Source organism: Chlamydotis macqueenii, chromosome 6, assembly GCF_036417535.1.
Source record: "Chlamydotis macqueenii isolate bChlMac1 chromosome 6, bChlMac1.mat, whole genome shotgun sequence".
Classification (NCBI taxonomy): Eukaryota; Metazoa; Chordata; class Aves; order Otidiformes; family Otididae; genus Chlamydotis; species Chlamydotis macqueenii.
In genome coordinates this window covers 7,966,964-7,991,246 of record NC_141561.1, presented here as the reverse complement: position 1 = coordinate 7,991,246, position 24,283 = coordinate 7,966,964, and the positions used below count along the sequence as shown (strand labels likewise).

Below are 24,283 nucleotides of genomic sequence, written 5' to 3'. Positions count from 1 at the left end.
TTCCCTCAGTTTCCTTCCCTTTCCCCCATCCAGTACCTCTTCCATCCTTGCAGCTGAAAGTGGGAAACCCACACAGATGTGAGGAACCCAGCATCCACACGGATACATCCCCACGGTCTGGGGATGCCAACCCTACGAGAGCAAAGAGATTGTAGAATGCAAGAAGATTTTTAAGTCTGTCGTTTCTAAGACCTTTTACTGTGCACTGTAACACATGGTGCATGAAGGACACCAGAAATGACACTGCTGTGTATTTTCCTCAGTACGTGGAGAATCACATTTGTAACACACACAGGAACAGATCCATAGAGTGGGTCAAAGTACCACCATTTGATTTTCATGTCACCCTTAGATATTCAATATTTAAGCATTACCAGCCTAATGCATAAGCTTTTTGAGCGATGGTATTTTTTTCAAATGAGACAATGTCAAGGATTTGGTGCCAAAACTATGATCTTTGACAATAAAGTTCTTTGCTACTTTCATGCATACCTTGTACGTATACAAGACCTTTAACCAAAATACATGCCTCTTCTTTTGCGGAGTGATTTCTTCTTTTGTCAATAGTACGTGCACTGACTGCTGAGCGGAGGGTAATCTAAACATTTTAACTTCGGCTTTCAGTTTTCCTAACCTTATACAATCACTACAGTCATGTCTCACCTGATATCAGTTGACTATAAATGTTTTTGCTTACCTAGAGGGCAAAAAAAAATAGAAACAGAAGATAGAATATAGCATTTCAAAAGAGATATTATAGCCATTAGTTCCACAAACACACTGTACCTAACTCAGAACCAAATTCTGCCCTCAAAAAATGATGTGTCATTTATAATTACGTGTATATGTGTACGTACAGAAAGTGAGGGGGACAGACACAATATGAGAAGACAGTCTAGCCTCTGAATTTTATAAAGAAATGTCTGCCTCAGGTGTCTGAATTACATTGTTATCTTTGTTTAACGAGACTTAGAGTGCACTGCAAATGGAGTTCATCAACAGAATGAATTAATTATTTTACAGGAAAAGTTAGGGTTTATTTTTGCACTGACTTTTAATTTCAATTCAGAATGCTTCTACCAGCTCTAGCTGTCAACATTGTTTAAAATAAAACAGGCAAGCAGGAGATCTGGACCAATTTCAGCATACTTTATATGATAAAAATTGTGTAACTTCAAAATAGGTAATAGAAATCTGGCACAATATTCATACATTGGACTTTAATTCAAATATGATTCACAGATCCTTGTGGCTTAAGTATTACTATTTCTGTGATACGGAAAGACTAGCTAGAAAGTCAGTCTCAGCGTAAGTTCCTAGCCTGTGTTTCTGTGCTCACCCCACACATGGTCTACAGCTCCTCTCTGAAGAAATCTCCCATTTCAGCTTATGTTCACACCGTTTATGCCAGTTCTCCTAGGAAAAGGTAGTTTTTATGTGATGTGTCAATGGCACAACCCAAGATATCCCACAGTGGATGCAAATACTGCACATAGATCTTTATAAATAAAAACTTGATACATTTCAGCAAGAAATTTCTTAATTTTTAAACTGATATTTTACAACAGAAAGGAAAAAAAAAAGGAATTATATTCCTTTTATTCTACTGGATGTGAAACAGTGAGAAAGGCATCCTTCTTAGACTCATCACATGGTCTGCACTGGTTGGGATAGTTCTTGAAAACAGTTCCCCAGGTCTTTTTTGGAATGCTCCTCTGTCTTGGAAAACCCATAGTTAAAAATAAAACTGTGGATTTTCCCCATCTTCCGCTCTTGAGTTTTGGCCCTAATGTGAAGAGCATGATGCAACAAGCTGGCATGTTTCAAACATCCCACTTTCCTTCTTCCTTTTTCCCTTTTTCTTTTATTTGTACCAGATCACCTTGGTCTCTGATAGATCAGTTTGAAAATTCCATTGGGATTCTAAAAGCAACTGCAAAAGCGAAGCACATGCAATACATGGCAAAGATAAAACAAATAGCTCTAAAAATTGCTGGAGGATCAGCACGGTGCTGATAGAGTAGTGAATCAAAAGACACATTCTTCAGGGTTTCATCGTGACAGTCCTGCACTGAAGGCATGAGAAAACTCAGATGAGTCACACTGTATTATAACATTTATCATAAATCAATGCTATTAATGCAAGCAGACAGGGCAAGTCACAATCTGATACATTTGTCCAGAGAAAACAGGAACAGACAGATTTTCTACAAACCAGCTTAACACAAAATAAATATTAAAGTATCCTTGTTCTTTGAAACGGCCCTCTCATTGGTGAAAAAAATTCACTTACTATTCATATTTTTTTTTAGAAATTCTTGGTTTTAAATTAATGTTTTGAGTACAACATTTTCCTCTGGCTAAAAGGTCAAAGGAATTTTAAAGCTGGTACGTTTCTATTAAAAGTGCAGCAGCTCTTCCCCAAAGTCAGGGAAGGGAGAGGAGCTCAAGGCAATCAGCTGCTGCATCAGATGGTGAAACAACTCTGCCTTGGTTCTTGCCTTAACTACCCCTGCTTGCCCTCATGCAACTTCCCTCGCTACTTCTCATACATCGCTTCCAGCTACTCTTCACGCGCTGCTTCCACTGGGGATGACGAAAGTTTGTCCATGTGTCAAATTATGGGTAGCCACTTCTACCCATAAAATAGAAGTGAGATATCATAATGATACCCTGTCCTCCAGAGCTCTCTCACAAGATTGCAAAGCACTTCAGAAAAAGTATAAACTATCAGCCTCAAGTTACTGGCGATGAAACCGAGACACATTAGCCACAGCAAAAGGACAGCCATTAGTGGAAGCAGCTGCTAATTACTAGTTTCGCTTTTTCACCTCCGTTTTTTCCATCACCTTTGAAAAGTTATTTCCCTGCTTGTTTGTTTACAAAGAAGAATCAGCTGCTGCAAATCTCTTTTTCCTCTGAGAGTCACAGTAGTGATACTGCAGCTTCACAGCATGGCAGAGCTGAATAACAAGGAGAAGTAATACCAGGGCATGACACCGAAATCCTGATCCCTAAGCCTCTAGAACCACAGAAGTACTAGATTTCACAGGCAGCAGGACCATCATTATCTTCAAGTCTGACCTGTTGCATAATGAAGGCCACAGTAATTCAGTCAGTGGAGGGAATTAATAAGAGATGCTTGGTTCTGCCTGCTAAAACAGCTCTTGAGAATACTGAGGTAGTCATAAGGTTAAAAGGCGGGTGAGGTTATCTGTTGGGTGCTCCATTCCAGACAGCAAAAGCTAGGTTAACTTTGTACTGTCCAACTATAAAAACTGACAGACTTTATTTATAAGCCTTTCTCCTCATTTATCTGCTTATTTATCAGGCCTTCCAGTATCTACAAGGATAGAGCCATCACCCTGATGCCCTGAGCTACCAGCCAGCTATACAGCAGATTTGTTTAAACCTAAGCACAGCCCAGCCCAACCCTGGAGCCTTCACCAAGCAGATGAGCCAATCCCTTTCACCATCTCCCTTCTAACATACACTTTTCCATGGTCTATTTTATATTTGTTTGGACAAACATGTGCCATGAGCTCAGAAAGCCTGTCAGCAATTCACAGATGGCCACCAGAGAAGCAGCTTTGGTAGGGCAACAAGGTCTGCCTAGAGATGTTGGACATCTCTAGCATCACTTGGAGCATCGCAGTTCAGCAGTGGTGAACCAGTGTTAGCCTTGTGCAGAGACAAAGGCCAGCTGCCCTACGAATTCAGCCTTATTTTCTGTATTACTTTACCTCCTGACGTTGTTTGGGAATTTGGGACTGATAGATTATGCAAGAGTGGTGCCTGAAAGTTGCATTTGAATTTAATGTTGTTGCCATGTCTAATAGAAAATGCAACTTAAAAGGGAGCATTTATCAAAGGCAGAGTTCTGAGAATAGACCCAGGTCCGTCTGTTTTCCAGGGTAGAACACGTTCCCTGTTTGTCATGACCAAAAAATAAACTGTCTGTTATTCAAAGTAACAGAAAGAGCAAAAGATCAAAACATTGCTGGGGATGCACACTGCCTTTCCTTACCACTGTTTTCCCATTCTCTACTGCCTAGAAACCTCAGTAGGGGAGGGAAAGAAAAGGGAGGAAAACAATCTTTGAAAAGAAGTTTGGCAAGGCTTTTGTATCTCAAATGCTAGAAAAACATCGTACTAGAAAAACATTGTATAAACCTTGCTTCGAGGATTACTTTTATCCTTATTTTATAGGGATAAAACGATGGGGAATGAGCAGAAAGAAAAACAAGAAAAGACTAATAGCATCAAATTTACAGGAGAGAAATCACAGTAAAAAACCTAGTAGTACCTCCTTCTTTCGAGCAAGAACAGAGACAGAAGTGTCCATGCTAAACAGACCAGAACGTGGGCCAGTTTCTTAAATGAGAAGATTCACAGTCAGCGCTAAGTTGTCTGCACTTGAAGCCGATGAACAGTAGCCCATTGCAAGAGACACTCCCCCCAGTCTGAGACCCCTCCTGCAGAGCTCTCCTAATTCCCGCTTGGAGAATTAATCACCTCACTGTTGCCAGGCTGGGGACATTGGCTGGCTACGGGAACAGCAGGAGAGTCCATTCCTCAAACACCCTGTGTGTCCCAAAGCTGTAGTGGGGACATCGACAAGAAGACACATCTGTACCTGCACCAAGGCGTTCTGCAACCACCATCTCCCTGTAGTCGCCTGTGATGATAGCAGGGGTTCCTTTCACATCCCTACTTTTTCAGAGGGTTCCTGTGAAAATCTAATTTCGCTTCTTTTCAGAGAGGCCTTGATGATAACTGGTCATGCCCCAGGCCTCCTAATTGGACCAGATGTTACATTTTACCACATCAAATGTGCCTCTCTGTAACCCACAGGCTTGTACTCATCCAGAAAATTGTAACTTAATGACGTTTAAAATACTGCAGTTACTCCTTTCTTTATCTGTATGGAAACGCTGCAGCTTTACAAAGGTGGCTTTCCTCTGTCCATACTGGGATGTGTTGGATGCACTCTGTGCATGCCCATTTGGCAGAAACTGGCTTGGGTCAATGGTTTATTAGCCATTTGTTTGCTGTTTGAAAGCCCCCCCACCCCCCCGCAGATGCTGGATTTTTTTTTGTCTCTTCCTGATTGCTTTCACACATGAAGCGGTAACGATATGTCAATTGATGAGATGAAAGTATTGCACCACCCCTTAATTTATATTTTGTAAACTTTTAAGAGGATAGGCAAAATCTGCAGTACAGTAGGTCTTCTTTCATGAAACTGTAGTGGAATTACTGGCAAATAAGCATCATTGTCTCTACTGGATGGATCTAGACCCAATTTTAACAATTTTGCCTTCCATGGCTCTCATTGACAACATGGCAAAAGGCTCCCTTAGCCTCATCAGTTCACGTTTATTTATAGGCACTTTGAATGCAAAGACTAATTTCCATCAATTATTCCATTGCTTCAGCTATTACACATTAATATCTTAAATGAATACATTAAATAAATTAAACGGAAAAAAAAAAGTTTCCCATTTTTAAACTACACTAATTTACTTATTTATTTTATCACTAGAGAAAAATTATTCTAAAGTATTGTACTTGTTACATACACTTTGTCAAAACATTGGGTTTAAAATACAAGTGCTTATAGAATCCTACTATGAGTGCAGTTTCTCTTTCTGCAGTTTCATCTTTTGTGAAGCTGAAGATACAGCTTTTCTAGCAAGGACAGTCATTATATTTTTGAAGAAACAGAATTCATTCAGTGACAGGTTTATTGCTTGTTTCCCTCGGAAATATTTGCTACAATGGACATCATAGAAAATTGCTAGAAACTGAAATATTGAATGTGTTCTGAATTGCATTACATGGAATTCTACAGCTGGAGTGCTATTTGATAACACAATGTTTTCGACTCACATTGTCACATCCAAGAAGGCTGGGTTCACAAGAAAAAGATGCTTGGGTTCACTAGAAAATGTTGTGTTTTATTTGTTTTCCGGCAGTATTTTTGGTTGACTAAAGCAAGGCTTGAATCTTCTTGACATCATAAATTCATTGTATCTCAGGATCTGCCCAGAACTGAATAACTCTACTTGCTTGAACTGCCAATGTTATTGCTTTAAAAGTTTACAGAAGCAAGGAGTGAACTGTAAATTTGACAATGCTGCAGGATACAGAAATGTTGCATTTAAAAATGTCCCTCCAAATGCTTTTTCAAAATGGCAGGATTAGGGATAAAGGTCACTTTTTTTGACATTATTTACAGTCAAGTTGCTAAGATTACTTATGGAAAAAGCAACCATGAGACTTATTATACCCACAGTCACCCGTCATTGTGATATACGTTATGGTGAAAAGATAAGACCAGCTCCAGCGGGGGGAATGGCTGAGATGAGAAATGCTGGGTACTACACGTGGCAGCATTTCAACCTGCAACTCCCCAAACATGAAGAGTTAAGAGTCAACCTAAGGTCTCTCCCTAAATACTGTATTCTCCTCCCCGCAGCAGGAGAAGAACTGCAGCTTGTGGGAGCACTACATCAGGGAAGAGACAATACAGACTTTAAATGAACAAGAGATTTCAAGAGGCCTTAGAGAAGTTAATTCTATTTCCCACTAGAAAACGCAATTTCATACCTGACTGGAATAGAAAAAAGCAAACTCTGAGTGGTCTGTCCTTCTACTTTAACTGAGAATAATTCACCTTGTAATTTCTCTGGCATTCCTTAAAACTGATTTCAATGGGTGATGAAACAGCACTGCTACACAAGCTCTTGAGAATTATCCACAAAGCATGCTAGTGCGATGCTACGCTAACCACTGTCACGTCAAAGCTTTCGGCTGAAATTTAAATATACTCGCCCTGCCCTGGATCCTTCATTACCTCTCCCCACGGCAACAAAGACGAGCATCAGTAAATGAACATGGTATATGAATTCCTTAGACAATCACCTGCGTTTGAAAGTTACAGGTGAGCAAACCCTCTTCCCCATCCACTCTGCAGTGTTGTGAAAAGCTGAACTTCTGTGGTAGCAAGTCACCCCCAGGAAATGGCCGCACGCTCAAAGGCAGCACAGGGTACCTATCAGCAGCAACACGTTTGAAGGAAGAGCTGAAGGCAACACTTAGACAGAAAAAAAGCTGAGGCTGAGCTGGGGATGTTTGGGCGGGGTGAGTCAAACCCCATTCAAAGTCACAGAATAACCAATTCTAGCAGTATCTGACTTGAAAGGAATTTTTTTTTCCATTATTTTCCTGACATTTCTTAAAATATAAAAATTGAAGTACAAAGATTCCAATTAAGTAATCTTGAGACTACGAAACAAGTCAGGTGTGGCAAGACAATTCAAATTAACACTCATCTTAAGCTTCAAATCAAGTGTCAGTTTGTTCCTTTTTATTTTAATTTACTGTAGTCAACATTAGTTAAAGCTGGAGACATTTGTTCTCTTGCTAATGATATACACATAACTCCCACTTACATCCCCTTGCGCCTTCCAATTAAGAACTTCTTCTGAACATTTCAGCTAGAAGGCTTATCTGGCACAGATTATTCACTGCATCATATGGATCCAGGTTCTTATGTCTGCAAGCTCTGTAGAGCAGCAATTTGTTCTTTGTTTAGCATATTTTGCAGTGTACAGTGCTAAATAAGCTTAGGGAGTGCTATTCACTGAGGCGTGCTTGTGCTCAGCGCATTCGGTGTTGCATTGCGCTTTGTTGTTTCTATCTGTGCAAAACCCCTCTCCAATGCAACGTACAAAATCCAGGCCACCTGTAAGTCAATCGGTTTCTCATGGAAATCTTCAGACTAAACATACAAAAAATTAGTGGGTCTGAGAAGCGCTGTAGATGGAAATGTAGCAGGCATTCTATTACCTTGCTATTCCCTATGTGTACAAAATGAGCTCCAGCTCGCTGCTTACCTTCCCTGCACAACTAATTGCCTTCCTTACCGCGTGGTTTTGACACATCTTGTGTGCTCACTGGGAATATTTAACACCAACTGAGCAACAAAACAACACCAGTTTCTTGACTTGTTAAATTCAACACAGCTTGTCTAAGTTAACCATGTCATTGTTAAATTATTTCTTTACTTTTCGGTCTTATTGAAATAAACTTTGGAAAGTACAATAATCGAGTATTATTCCTCCGAGAACAATGGAACAGGCTCCCCCCGTCGATGCAGAACACATCTTATTTTATGAAAGCATCACATCTGTTTAGCTCCCAGCTCCGTCCTGTGAACTCTGGACAAGCGCAATAGATATGGGGTAGATGCTCCCTGCCGCTCTGGAGTTTGTGGGATGGGAGAGGAGTCTGAGGAGGCCTTACTGCTGAACAGGGCTTTGTCAGGTCAAGCTTATGGTCAAATAAAATAGCACTGTCTGACATAGTATGTGTCCTACCAACACAGACAAATATCAGGTAACACCTGAGCAAATGCCATTTCAATTAGCACCATTAATCTTGACATCTTTTACTTTCTCCTGTGTCAAGCTGGCAAGTAGCACCACGGCTCCGGACTGGAATGGGCATGGACAGTGACGGATAGCCAAGCCCAGTGGCTGTAACACACGGTCTGGGAATTCATGTCCTATAAAGAGTGGCAAAAATTTTGGTCTCTGAAAATGATATGCCCTTCATGAGAAAGAAACGCTTTCCTCTAAGAAAATATAGGGAATCTCTTCAGTTTTATTTCAATAAAGCTTTCTAATCATTACCATTGTTAAGGGAATTGGAAGCCATTAATTAGTAATTTTCACTTGTTATCCATTTTCCCTGAAGGAAAGGGAAATTTAACATAACACATATCTTGTGTGACACTCATCCTCCTGACTCATACATCAGCCTGAGAAAGGGATGTTTAGATAAGACACCATAAGTTGTTACAAGGACTGTGTAGCCAAGGGGTGAAAATATTCATGCTCCCAGTTGACTGATACAGGAGAGGACTTGTAATACCTGCAGGTTATAAGACATTTGAACCCAGACTGAATCCCTAGGATGACTGGAAGGATACTTACACTGAACATTTGATTTCTGAAGTTGCTATACAAGCCAAGCAATCTGATCAAAACAGCAAGAAAGGCTTAAGCGCTTAAGGTATCAACACTTCTTTCACTGCTAGAGATCCTTGAAAACCAGAGACAAGAGTATGCTGATGAGATTTACGCTGAGGGAACAAAGCCGCTTCACAGAGCTACAGGGCCAGCCCCTGCCTGCACTCAGACCAGCATCAATCTGTAGAAACCTCACCAGCCTGTCATTCATGGAATAGCATCAAACCTTAAACAGCTTTAGCCAAAGGAAATATTTCAGGTTTCTAGTCTGTTGACCTGATTTTAGTCACACTTACATGACTGTTAAGCTCTTAATTGCAGCTGATTCTAACTTAGTATAAACTGAAATAGCTTGATTATCATCAGTGCTGACTTATATCGCATAAGAGCTTGGTCCACTGACTTTCTTAAAATGATTCTTGATTTATTCTGAAGCTTACAGGGGTGAAATCAGGCCTCGCCTCTTCTTTATGCTGAAGCTTCAAGCTGCAAGCCTAATTTGGAAAGGGAAGTTGACAGAAAAGTTCTTCTGTAATATGTAGATTAGCAAGGCAGAAAGTGTGCCAGTTAGCATTAAACTTCCTGCCCTCCCCTGCTTCTGCCTGTCTTAACCTACCATATCATTTAACCTGCTCCTCAAATAAACAAGAATGGGTTCAGGTTGCATATTTTATCTTACAATTGCTTCTGGTGCTCCAAGATCACATTAAAAGTGATTTTCAACATATACGTTGTATACATGTTTATATGTTCCCTAACTTGCCTGTAGGGACTCATAGTTTCCTAAAATTTTACATATCATTTTATATGAAGGAAAATAAGAGCGAGTTCAAAGCCCAAGTAGTGTGCTTAGGACTTTGTGTTATAATAAGCATAACAGGCAAGGATAAAAAAACCTACCAGTCTGCAGTCCTAAAGGAAGAAAAGGACTGAAATTACAAACTCAAATAGTCAAAATATGATAAACAAAAGTTAGAAGGTTTCTCCTTATTTATTTGCAAAAAAAAAAATTGAATTTTTTTTTCCTGCTGCTTTCAAATATGGTGCATCTCTGTTTTGAAACTGGAAACCTCTATCTCCAAACTTCTACGTATTAAGACATGTCCCAAAATATGTCCTAAGTTTTACCCTTAATGTGAGAAAAAGGAACTTAATCTTGGTTGCAGTATTAAACTTGGTTCTATTTCATACATATCAAAACATTGAACTCTATCTCTTGAACGTTGTTTTTCTTTTAATCCCACAGGAACACACATGACAAAACACAGACCAAATCAGCCGCCTGTTGAGTCAGCTACCTGCAGTACCTCAGCAGGTACTCAACAGTACCTCAAATATCTCAGCAAAAGCAGAATACCAGGAAAAGACAAACTCTCTCCTGACTTTACAGAAGACCAGGTTATATCCTGCAGCAAGAGGTCCAGTTATTGTTATCACCATTAGGTAAGGTCAAAAAACTACTGAATACTATTAAAAGTTCATCCACAGTATTTACCTCAGCAATCTCCAGCATCTTGAATTCCACTGGGGTACAAGATATTGGCTTAGTTATTGCCTCTTATTTGAGATGGGCCCTAAACTAAACATATTTAGAAATGGTGGGATCCAAGGATTTGGGTCAACACAGTTTTAATTCTTGGTAGTTCTTTCATTTCAGAAAGTGTCTTATTTCTTTCTCTTGGTTATCTGTCTGAGAACACACAAAGCACCATGAGCACACGACTAAAAGCCCACCAAACAGTATAATTAACCTCAGCTGACTACACCCACCGCCTCGGGACTGCAGACCATCGCAGAAATAAATACAGGAGGCTAGTTTTACAAAAGAACTGGACATCCATCCCTCCTGTAGAGCCTCCATCAATCGAGCTTTCCATGTGAGGGCAGACCTGACAGCATGTCTGCTCAGAGCCACAGAACTACACTAACTAAATTGCCAGTGCAAAAGGACTAAGACTAGAGTTGACACTATCATCAGCAGAAAGCTACAGGCAAAAAGAGTTGCAAAGATGTTTTAATTATTTTGAAAAGCAAGCATTACAAACTTAGAGTCAAAGATTTAAGGAGATATATGCACGTCTGGGTATAGAACTCAGAGGCACAGGGGTTAGCTCTGGTAATGAAAAGCATTTGGCATATAATTGTGATCAGCAATAGTGCATTTTCCAAGAAAGCGCCTATGGCCTCTGCTTTATGCAAATGGAAGAATATGGAGTATGCATCAACCATTTGGAAGGAAGAAGAATACTGCCCATGAGTCTCTGCTGAAGAAGACAGTTTTAGCTGTGAAGAACAATGTGAAAAAAAATTAAACGTACTTACTGTAAGCCTCACTTTTTCTGAAGGTTTAAAGAGCTGGTACGATTCCTCTATTAATATAATTTTTTAAATTATCTCACAGTCCTGAAATACTTAAAGGATTTATTTTTTTAATTAATCTTAATGTATAAATGAATTAACTAATATAATTGCTCATTTCAGAAAGTTAATTCTGCACTCAAAAGAGCAGGTGCTGTAATTTTGATGCCACATAAACGATTCTTTACAGATAATAATGTAGTTTTAATTGTCAAATCCGCATTAGTAAAGTTTTAGCAGATGAAGAATACTTTGAGCTGTGCATAATTACAAATCTGAACCTTGGCATGGTAGATAAGGCTTGCATTTCTGCAGCTAGCACCTCCCTGTCAAACATATCTTTGTAAATGTAGTTTCTGGAGAGGTGGAGGCTTATGGGTTAAGACTTTCAAAGGAACTGGTGACTTAAGGTGTCTGAAAGTTCCCAGTGTCCCACTTAATGGGGCCTGTGTTTCAAGATTTCCAACATTTCTGTAAATAAAGTTGAATGCCCAAAGCAATACACCTGCAGCCACTAGTCAAGTGAAAATCAGAAGAATGAAGCAATTATGAATCAAAAAGCTTAATTTAGTTGCTAAGCAGTAGTCATAAAACTGGTGAATGCAAAAAAAAACTTAATTACTTTGACTCGCAGAGCCTCCACTGAAGGAGATTCACAGGTCACTTAGGACTGACTTTGAAAGGAAATGGAGTTTCGGCACCAGAGGGAAACGGCAACAGGACAACACCAGCGGTGTCTGGCTCCCTCAAGGACAGTAAGTGAGCAGAGGCTGCGAGACAGCCATCTCCAATGATGTATGTTATGCTCATAAAATTCATTCATACGGCCTACAAACACTGGGATAGTCCAAGACACAGGCACACGGGGAGGGTAGCATATTTAAAACTTTCTAGGTTTAAACAATGCCATATTCAAAAATAATTCACTGCCTTGTAGAGGAGTGGCATGCTGATTTCTGGGCATGTTTAACTGCATATCTTTTAGCACATACAGCAAATTTTGCACAAAGTTCAGAATACCATGTAGCAGCCGATCTGGGAGGCTGTGAGCCTGCTACTGCAGTAATTCAACTTGTGCTGTTATCCAGACATAAATCAAACCCTCTGCGTCCTGCTGAGACAGCAAGGGCTCAGCTTTTGCTGAATTCCTGCATGGATTTAAAAAAAAAAAAAAAAAGCCTTGACAATGTAGTTGATGTGGTACTCAAAGGAAAGCTTGAAGTTGCAGATGAAACCAAGATTACAAGGTGGTTGGAAAGTAAGTAACAATCTCGTCAGAAAGAACCGCTCATGGAAGAGGGTCAGGAGGAATCTGCTGCTTAGCCAGTGACAACCAGCGTGATTCAGTATCACAAGAAGATCCAATTTACAAAGACAAAACATGAAAGGAAAGTCCTATCCAAGCCCCAGTAAAAGCAGGAGAAGGTATCAGACACAAGTTGATAACTAAAAATATTTGAATCAAAATAGGAATAGAATAGGTAGAGGATGTTAACTTGATTCTTGTCTAATTTAGACAAATGCACATCAGGAAGAAGTCCACTGAGGTTTCTAGAGTTAAAGGGATGTAAAAGACACTAATAAAATACGATGCAAACACATGCAATGCCAGATTCTGTCACCTTAACCTGTACGGAGTATGTATTTTTCGGTCTGAGGTATTGATCTAATCAGTGCCACTGAAGTTTCTAACTCAATGGAATAAGGCAATAGATGGATTGTCCAAAGGCAAAAGCATCATCTTGTATTTCTATTGACTACTCTAGAGGAGACTGCAGTTTTCACAAGAAAAAAAAAAAGGAATTTTTGAAGGAAAATGCCAATACCATTCTTAAAAAAAACCAATTTCCTTTAGGATAACAGAAAATGTTTAATTGCTGGGGAGAATTTCCATGAATTTAATGTACACACATGTGGAAGAAAGTAAATTCAGCCTAAGAGGAGATCTTTTCAACATTTCTAAGTAAAAAAAGAGTTTTAGTTGAAAACAAAATGTCAAAATAATGAATCTAATTTCCCAGGATGGAAATATCCCTTCTCTCCTAGTCTAATGCTTAAATCTGAGAGGAATTCTGTATTACACCTCATGGAGTCACTTGATTCAAGCACTTGTCTTTCAGAAAAGCTCTTTGAAAAAAAGGTATATTTGAACCTCCTTACAAAGCAATACAAACAAAAGAATTTTCATTAAGAGTCAAATCTTGCTCTTTTTGACTGGGACTGCGATTTCTGCTTTAAAAACTTTGGAAGAAGTGAGGAAGTATATGGTACTTCAAAAAACTGTTTCAATACACTACGCAGTGAATAATACACCGGAGGCAAAAACAGATTGGTAGGCTTTTGGAGAGCCATGTCCCGTATGTGTACATCACCAAAGACACATAGAAGCCTTCAGAACAATTACACATTGGTTTGGGATTCAGTGCGAGAAACCACTGCCCTGAAACACGATCATATTGTGAGTTATCTGTGCCAAAACTCATAAATTCAAGCAAAGAGAAAGCATATTGGGTGTCTGGAAACAGTGGAGGTAATTTTTCCCTTCAGACCTGCTAGAGATTTTCACTATAATGAAAAACTCTAAGGTATTATTACAGAAATAAGTTGGGAAACTGTTTCCCAGCCAAAATTACTTGGAACCGCTTTGTACACTAGAAAAAATACCCACTGAAATCATAAAAACTCTCTGGATTTGCACTGTTAGCTTCCTATAAAGCCAGCTGTTGATACCCAATTATTTTAAATGCTTCGCCATGATCCCAGCTCACTTCCTATCTGGGTCAAACGAGGCCCTAAAAGCAAAAGCAGACAGGCAAGCTCAGAGGCGCAAGAATAGAAGCAGGGAGAAATTAACTGTGAGCAGAGCCATTCACAGCAATTAGAGCTCGACACGCACTTACAGCCTCCCTAGAAAAGAAAAACGTCTGGTATCGGAGCACCTACCCTTGAACATCCCCGTCTCCAGGGGCGCTGAGCAAAAGACACATTTACATGGCAGAGTCTTGCGTAGCTCTGGTGACAGAATGAAGCAGAATATTTTCCATATGAAAGATTTAGTCAGTTCTTTGAGAGTTTGGTTTTTAACCAGAAAACACTTATTCCATAAAGGCAGTGATTTAATTGAAATTTTCAGTAAGACACACTTTATTTAAAGACCAAAATTGTAAACTTGGGGAGCACAAGAGTGTGCATCTTCTCTTTTGGTGTACATCACCTATTATAGCTATAGAATTAAATGAGCAAGAGGGTCAAAAGTATATACAGTATATATTTAGAACAAAACTACGATTTTCCAGCTGGAACTAAACCAAATATCAATATCTCAGAATTTATAACACAGGCTGGAAATTCTGGTTTGCAGACAGTTCAAAACTATAGCTTTGATTTGAGGCTATCCCATATTGACTGTGAGTAAGTGGAAAAAATAAGCAAAACTCAAGAACACCAGGGAAATTTGATAATAGCTATTTGTAAAATAAATCTATCTGGATACACCTGCATAACTTTTTGCAAAGATATTTATTCCCTTTGCACATTTATGTGCACGCAAGTATGTGAGAGAAGTGTAGATTCTTCTAGGGATGCAACAATATTCAAAATAGGACATCTGAGAGGATGCCACGACTGTACTAGCAGGAGGTAGATTCACTATTTGTTCTTGGTCTTGCAGGGCAGGGAATTATATCAACACTATCATTTCTCTCTCTCTTCTCCCCAGGATCGTATTCAAGCAGAATCAGGCAACTGTGAGAGACGGAGAAGACCTGTTCTTCTTAGGGCCTGTGTTATGTTTAATTGCTGAAGGCATGAAGCATTTTAAAAGGTTTGTCAATAAAATCCCTATTTAGTTAACCCCAATCTCCTCAGATCTCTTGTTACAGGCAGCCTTCTGCTCTTAACATCTGGGCAGGCAAAGCCTCCAATTAAATCGCTGCATTTGGTAGCTTAACAGACCCAGATAAGGGTTCCGGTATATCCATTTCCCTCGGTAGCTGCTTATCTCCGGCTAGTCCGATGATACGCAGCCTTTATGTCACAGGGAGGCACACAATCATGTGGCAGCATGTGTGCACATCCACATTAAATCCAAAGCTTTCCATGACCTTTCCTCTTCTGAGGCTGGACTTACATCTGTCACAGCTACGCTTTGTAATTGATGGGGAAGGGGCAGAGGAAAAAGGGAGAGAGCAGCCCAAGATGGCGACCAGGAGCAGGCTTGCACCCCTCAAGCTCTTCTCCTCTGCGTGCAGCCTGCTCCTCATTGGCATCTCCAGGGAAGAGGGTAGGAGCGGGCAGGGGGCTGTGGACCGATGGCAGGCACCCACCAGCTTCTCCTGAAGGGCCTGGGAACAGACCCTGGCGTGCACATTGCAAATCAGCAAAACTCCTCCAAATCACGACATGAGGCTCAATCCAAAATGAAGATCTACTAGCAGCCAAATAGCTCCATGGCAAGATTTCTCCTTCATACGTCCCTAACTGGATGATATTGAAGAAAATCAGCTCTCCACACGTAGTTGTCTCCTCTGCACTGAGACAAATCTAGGACTGTTCTCTTCTAAGCCTTGCTATCTGCAACTGTGAAGTACCACAAACTTCTCATAGTTTGTTGACTTGAACATTTGACAACCAATTCTTTTTGTTGCACCCAAATTTTGCACTGTACCATGCTGAGGTTTCCTTCCTGAATAACTCTCAAAATACCTGCAGGCATTTGTCTTGCTTTTTCCTTCATGTTCATTTTTAATTTCCCATCTGCAGTCAAATCAGTGTCTAAAAGCTGTTTTAGAAATTGTTTAGGATTTAATACTTTCATGTTGAAAGTCTGACAGGGAATTTGCTGAGATTCTGTAGCAACATGGGCTGATTTTCCTGCTTTTTTTTAAGGCCACAGAATGTTATTGCCCGCTGTTTTTCTCAGTCCATCTGCCAGCTAATTCGCAGGCATGAGTAAAATCATCTTTTCTGTTCTCTTTACTTCTTAGTTTTCCTTCGCTTCTGCACCAAGTTCTGTGACAATGAACAAGGGCAGATCAGCCACAGAAATTTCTCTTAAAGCTTTTATTTTAACCTTCAAAGTCTCACGTTTGTCGCTTTAGGTTATACACCAGAGACATGAGAAAGCAAGAGCCAGCAGTTTGTCAAAGCGTGCTCTCTAGGGATGTGGGTTCTGTTCCAGCTGTCACCCTGTCGCCATACATCCCCATTGATGTAACTTCTGATGTGCAGCAACAAATGGTAAATAATTCCTCTCTGGGAGCGCACTTCTGCCTGCGATGGTGTCAGTGCTTTTGATCAATAAACCATTGAGGTGTCTTCCAGCAGGAATATTGTCCAACTGTTGCTCAGGAACAACACACTCCGTGTACTATTTCCTTTTTTTTGTCAATGCAATACATGAGCTTTTTACTTTTATTCTCTCTTCAAGCAGTATCTTCTCTAGCTTGCCATGCAGCTACTGCTCACTGTTTATCCACTTCTCCAGTTCTTGAAAAGGCTCGCTGGTTTCTATTGGTATAAACTAGCATTAAAGTAACAGGTTACTACCTGTATTACTCCAAGCACAGATTTCGGTTCTTTCTGTGCCACTGCTACATAATAGAGCCATTTCTTCACATTAGGCCCGACACTTAGTTCTTCTAACATAATTCTCTGGGTTCACTGAGTGCTTTTGAACTTGCAGCCCCTGTAATTTTTAGTTAAGATGTTGGGTTTTGCCAGGCTGCTCCGGAGTCCAAGAATGGCACTTAGAGTAACTGACTGCCACCAGGACGTCCAGTGCTTTACAAACTTCTTTATTTTTGAATCTCTCTTCTGCAAATGAAATCCAAACCAGATGTCTCCACCACTGCTGCATGGAAGTGCTATCATCCATCTTACTTGGTGAAACTGGTTTCTTTACACTGTTTTTATCCAAGCTGATGTAGATTGTACTTCTAGTACCCTAGGTGTACTGCTGTGCTTGTAAACAATATCCTTGAACCCTTGAGCAGTGTTTCCCACATTATTAGCATAGTGATATGCTAATATCAGCAAAGCCTAAGCACTGCTGTCCCACCAGTGGTTTCTCCTTACCTCTCCCTGGCTTCTGCTCTGAACCGACCCGTTCAGATAGTTCTTTTCCTGTGTGTTTTCTCGTGCCTGACATACCAGAGCTCTTGTTCGGATTTACACTTTACCAAAAATGCAAATGCAGACAAGTAAGTGCTATTGGCAATATCTTTCTAGATAGCTCAATTTTTGCCAAGTTCTAGTGTTTAAAGGCACTGAGTGTGCACAACAGACTATCTGTTCTTCTGTTTAGAAAGTTTGTACACACTCTACCCACACTGGGATTTTCTCTTTCCCCAAAGTTTCAAGCAGATTTCAGGGCTGTCTGTTATAGAGACAGCTGACAGCACTTTGTTTGCCCAGCCTGTGGAGTGGATGTCCTTACTGACAGATCTGCAGAACACTGCAGGCAATACTAATGTTGCCATAAGGAATAGACTTTTCTGACATTCCCTTAGTAATTCAGTCTACTGAGTCCTTATGGGAATTCTGTATTTTAGGGTTTTCCCTGTGAATGTGCAAACATTAATCTATTAAGTTAGTAACAGTACATATTTCATTGCTGTTCTTTCCTGTATTCTGTCTTCTACACCAGAGCAACACACTTGTCACCTCTCTTAAACCGTTCTCCTTGGCGTATGCTCCTGCTGTATGCACTTCACGTTACAGATGTTTTCGCCTGCTTCTGCAGCACACTGTGGAAACTGTTTGCTTGAGGCTCGCACTCTGCATGTCTTCTCCAGTGCTGCACTGTGCTTCTGCAGTGCCTGATTACGCTCTTAGTGTGCGCTTTTCTTCTGATGCTGTATCCAAGCAGGACTGAATAAAATTTGAAATTGAATAAATTCACACACAAATAAGAATCCAAGTTTTGAGAGGACTGAAAATATTTGCAGATTCATAAGGAATGTGGCAGCAGTTTTAAGTGGAAAAAAAAAATCAGGCTACAAATTTTAGAACATTAGCCAGTATCTGACTAGGCAATATTTTTAATGCCACCTTTCATTTCAAAATGCTGGATTATGTTATGCTACATAGTGATGTCAGACACATTGTGAATGTCACAGTCAAGTAGCAAAAAGTCAGGGCTCCTCCGTTGACTGAATTTAATTCCCACATCGGAAGAGCTCCCTTCCCGCCTTGCTGGCGCAGCACTCTTCACAGCTTTGCTGTAATGTCACTTTCTTGTGGCACCTTTCATCTGAAGATATCAAAGCAAGCTACAGACACATGCTAATGACAGACTGTTCTCAGAATACTTACGAGGTCAGAAATTATTACAATCTCAGATTTATTGATGAGAAAACTGAATTAGAAATTTATTAAACTGAGTTAGGAATTGATTAGAGATTACAGATATTGGACTTAACCCTCAAATGCCTGGCTCCCAGCCCCATGTGTTCCTCATGGATAAGGCATGCACACTTCTCCACAAAGGCCTCCAATTCAACTTAAGTGTTCTCACACATTGCATGTAGTCTCGATGAAGGTATTACTCCCATGCCCCAGCACAATTCATTATGTTACACCGCTACCCTTATTACAACAAAGTGGTGTCATCAAAGCAAATCCTACACGGCCCCACAGGAGCGTGTGACCAGAATGAAAGCAGCAGGGCACAGTTCATGAGCCACCAGAGAAGCACTTTATTGCAGCTTGCTTTCAGAAGTAAAAGCCTCATTTTAAATAAAACAAAAACTTTTACTTTGATAAATGCTGGCTGCTTCAAACAGACGTTCTGTTCTCAAGTCTCCCCAGCTAAATGCCACCACAGCTGTAAGGGCCAGCCACGTGTGTAGTCAGGCTGGGAATTATCCACACAAATAAAGAGCACAGCTTGAAACACTGACTTTTTCCTGATCAAAAGGGTCTGGGAGACAACTGGGCAGTTTGGATCAGGCAAAGGATAGGGCTTGTTATTATGTTCAAAGAGCACCCCAGTGAATAGAGCAGCCACCGCGGCCCTGGTGGCAGGGATACGCTCTAACATTCTCCTCATCCCACACAAGTTACTTAAAAGCTTTGCTTTGGGTCTGTTTAGGGTTTGGTCTTTTTTCCATTTTTCTTTTTGTTGAAGAACTTCTGGAGGGAAAACCTGAAGTACAATCAATCCTTTCATTAGCTTTTTAATAGCATTCCCTGACTAAGATGCTTCCCCCAAGTACCAAATGATAAAATGCAAATATTATCAAGGAAACCTTGTCACATCAAAAATGTCTTCATTATATCGGTACCAAGGAAATATGTACTTTACTTTTATTAAAGTACAATTTTTATTTTTCTCTATGTTTTCATATTAATTTTCTTTATATAATTCAGTCTGAAGTGAAAAAAGAATACAGAAAAAATCCCTTCCTATCCAGCTTTTATCTAGTTTCATTCACTAGTTATTTTCAGATACATAGCTGAAAGATTTAACATGAAGAAATTATTCATTTAAAATTTTTAAATTATTAAATATTCACAATATTTCACTTTGTAAAGCTGTTCTTTTTAACAAAACCTAAAGGATTTAAGAATTTAAGCCACACGATAAGGCAGAATGTTCTTCAGAAAGCTATGATTCTCTTTTAATAGTCATATATCCCAGTGTAAACTGAAATAAATCTGACATGGAGGTATGTGACAGCTAGGCAATGTATCCCAAATAAATATATTCCATCAACATTATGAATTTTGCAGTTTATTTTAATTCTAAACGGAAGTACTGCGGCAATAACAGCAATGACTTTGGTCTCAATTTCTTCACAGAGAAATCCAGAAGGACATAGAGTTCTGCCTTGTTCTCCAGTTGTCGTCTCTTATCATCTTATAAACACACATATGATAAAATATCTTTACTAATGTCATAATAACATGATGGGATGGAGATCTGTTATTTAGACCCAAAAAAGAATCAGAGATCTTCTTTAGTCCTCCTACCTCAAATCAGTTTGATTTGCAGAGTTGTGATGTTTTGATTGTAATCAATTTGCAGAAGAAAATTTTGTAAAACCAAAATACAGAAGCATCATTTATACAACAAATAAAACGACAAGGTAGTATAGAATTATATTGAAACTGTAAAAAGTATATCCTTCTTGTGTGGTATGTTTTGGTTTTTAAATATCAGGCAGAAATCACAAAGATATTTTCTTGAACTGATCTCATAGCATTACCATTAAGAATTGCTATGAAGTTAATATTTTGTAATTGTTTCACCTGAATACAACGCTATTAAACCTCATTGTCACTGCATGCTTACCTGCTTTGTCTGCAATTATAAATGAGCATCTGGGTGTGTAAAAAATCTCCAACCTGTTGCCAATATTGGAAACATATAGAGCAACAACAGCCATTGGCTATAGTAGAGGGTTTTTTGAATAATACCTGTGATATCATGACTAAAAGCTGCTAGGCATCTAATCTCATTGAAGTGAACGGCAAGACTCCCCTTTGACCTGGGCAGTAGTTACATTGATTCCTCTGTTGCATCACCCAGCACTTCTTCACAGCCGTAGGATTTTGAATCTTGTTAAAATACGTGGCTTCAAACTACTAACAGCCAGTAAAGCATTACTTCAAATATTCTTGAGGCCCATAATCACTCACTAAAAAAATATGTCCTGTGAAGCACATTCTATGAACATATTTGTGCATTTATATTTTTTAATTTTAAAAACTTTTATTTGCCCTCATTGTAAAGTTTATTCCCCCAAGACACCATCTGGAAAGGGATAGAGTAGTACATGAAACAACACTGAACTCTTCTCCTCTATCTGAGGTGATCAAAAAGAAGAGTGTTTTAATGTCTATGAGATTTCTCACTGGCCTGCTGTTCAAAGGATGTTTCTGAAATGAATCCTCCTCACCTGAAGCCTGAAACTCATTGTTTGATGGGATAGGTCTGAATATAAAACACTCTGATGAAATTAATGTTCATATTTTGAAGGCCCAGATCCATATTCTAATGAGCTTGAAACCATGCCTTTTTTTTCCAGAAACAATTCTTTCCTTTTCTCGCTCTTCCATCAAATGCCACCATAGCCTATATATTCAGAGTCTAAGAGATGAGGAAGGAAGAGGGATTTTTTTGTTTGTTTTAAACATCACTATGCAATACTTGTAGATTAAAGCATGGAAAAAACATTCCAGAAGAAGATTACAATCTGATGCAGATGGGAAAAGCAGCACGGCCAGGCAGGGTAAGGAATGTTATCAGAAACGCCTATTTGTATCTCATGGTCCAGAGTACAAAAGTAGAAACATATTTCCTTCAAACACACAGACATCAGAATTCTTTCTGAGATACGATAATGCTGGAAGACTCCACCAAACAAGGAGAGGCTGGTTTTGAGCAAATCAAGGCCAGATTTTCCAAGTAGAGTGTCCAGCTCTGAATGTCTGAAAGGTTAAATACAAAACCTTTGGGAAGAGATATGAGCCGAGAGACATAAGGACTTGTACAGGCAAGGGACAGGACTAAAACAGTGCTCAGATAGAATTTGGTAACGGAGCGGATCCAAGGGTAATGAAGACAGACAGACAATACGAAGGCAACAATTAAAAGGAAGAATGATAGAACAGGAATTTGGGGTAAATGAGAGGAACTCAAAGTGCTTTGTTTTGCCCAGTTGAATTTCATGGAGTCATGAGGCACCCGGTGTGATTTACTGACAGGCTGCTGAAGGCACTTAAATCTCAAAACGTCTCTCCCAATTTGTTATCAAATAACAGCTGATGGTAAACAATGAACAGTCCTCACATATTTCTAATTAAATGTATGGATGACACTCTCTAAGCTAGTTATACATATTCTACTCAATACAACGCTTGGATAGACGCTGATCTGTAGCAGACAAGCGCTGCAAACGGATGTATGCACTGAGAAACTCTACTGGCCAGCATAAACTGTAAATACCACGCGTAGCAGAAGACATTGCTATAAAACTGGGTGTGTCAGCCTGATGGTATGATGGGTTTATATGTCCACAATATTGAAATATTGCAATATTTCATCTTTCCCTCACGTGTTTCTTTCAACACCTTCACAGCAACATGGGCTGATCAGATACAGACCTTCAGCTGGCATAAATTCATCAACCTCAAGCAGTGCCTGAAGACTGGTTTTCATCTGTGTACAGTCTCCCACCCTACTTACCACTTGCTGAAGAGCAGGGAGAAAGCATCACCTTCTCATACAGCCACAGTTTCTGTTTCTTCTTTAGGTCCTTATGGGCATTTTAAAATGTAGGTAGCACTGACTGTTACACAAAGCACTTTTGATGCTGTTACACACACAGTATTCCCTACAACAGTGGCAAATGATTCTCTCTGCTCCACCCTTACTGATAGGAAAGGGTAAGAATTAAGTATAGTGCACTATCTTGCATATAAATTAAGTCCAAATTAGCAGGAGGTGGGACTGGAAGCCAGAAATACGTAGTTCCGCGTTCCCAGCCACATAGCAGACCATGCTGTCACTTCAGGGAAAAGAAAATTTCTGTCTTAAAGCATTAAGTAAAGGCTGAATCTAATCCATTACATCAGTGAAAACAGTACTGATTTGCCATACTAAGCAATCTTTGTGCAAAATTCACAATTGCTAGCATTTCCCTTAGCTTTTGGTACCCAGCTTCTATGAGTGTTCTTTTCTCCAGATAAATATCGATAGTTCATGGCCAATTGTTTGGATTGCAGCAGTACATTTTAGCTGCAGGATTTAGGCTGGAGTCTGTTTTGGGAGTGTGCATGCCTAGAACTAATAACAGAGTTTGGCCCTGGGAATAAACACTTTTAAGCATACAAAATCTGCCAGATTTTCTTTGACTCTGAGTGTATTAGATAAAATTGTGAGTTCATACTAAGCCTACCTTCTCTGCCCACAAGCTAGAAGACAATTGAAATAGTTTTAAGAGAGCTGGGAGCATGATGTGGCCTGCTGAGTGCGTGCAAGCTGAGAAGGCAGGTTTTGTTGCAGGCTGAACAACCTGAAAACAGGTACCTCTCGCCATCAGAGCATGGAGTTGCAAGGCCTGAACAGAAGGGAGCTTCTCATTAGGGTCCTGAGACCAGCTCAGAGTCTGGAGGAGGACTCTACTCTTCACTACTTTTATTTCTCACTATTTTTTTTGCAAAATAAAGGGATGTAATTCATCACCATAAGAAACAGTGCCATTTCAAAGACAAGGGAAAGGACAGATACCTTTTGGAAAGAGCTCTGCACATTTCTTCACAGGCCAGCTGGCACTACCTGAGAAGAGCAGATCTTCTAGCTAAGGCCTAAGAGAGAAGCGCAGAGTCTGGAAGGCCTGCAGAACAGCAGAAACCTGTGAAGGAGGGAGGCACTGCTCCGCTGACTCCTGCTAAAGAGCACAGCACATGAAGGAAAGGCTACTCTGCTCTGGTGAGACCCCACCTGCAGTACCGCATCCAGTTCTGAGCCCCCAATATAAGAAGGACATGGACTAGTTGGAGAGGCCTTGCTACCCAGTGTGGCGGGCAACAGAGCTCTGGGCTCCCACAGTCACTACCCATGCGTAAGGAGATGTAACATGAGATGAGAAAGAGCTGCTCAAGAAGTCATCAGAGATGAGGACTTCACATGACTATTGGTACATTCGGGGAAGGGAGTGCTTGCTTATTGTCTAGTGTCCTGTTACCTTCCTGCTGTCATTTCTCCCTCTAATCAAGTACTGCTTTGTGAATCATTTGACTTGTTATTTATGAGTGGCATTGGGCAAAGTTTAGTATTTTGCAGCTTTTGTATGAGGAGCCAAACCAGTGCTCATTAGTGACCCCTGAAACCTGAACCCAGCCCTTGCAGCCACCAGTGCCAGATCCACTGGCTTCCAGCT

The 24,283-nt window shown here is 40.0% G+C and overlaps 1 protein-coding gene across 1 annotated transcript in view; it reads right to left on the bottom strand.

The window, feature by feature from the left end:
- NCKAP5 (NCK associated protein 5) overlaps positions 1-24,283 on the bottom strand; it is a 398,473-nt gene that overhangs the window by 337,787 nt on the left and 36,403 nt on the right. The gene's annotated exons all lie outside the window — the stretch shown is intronic.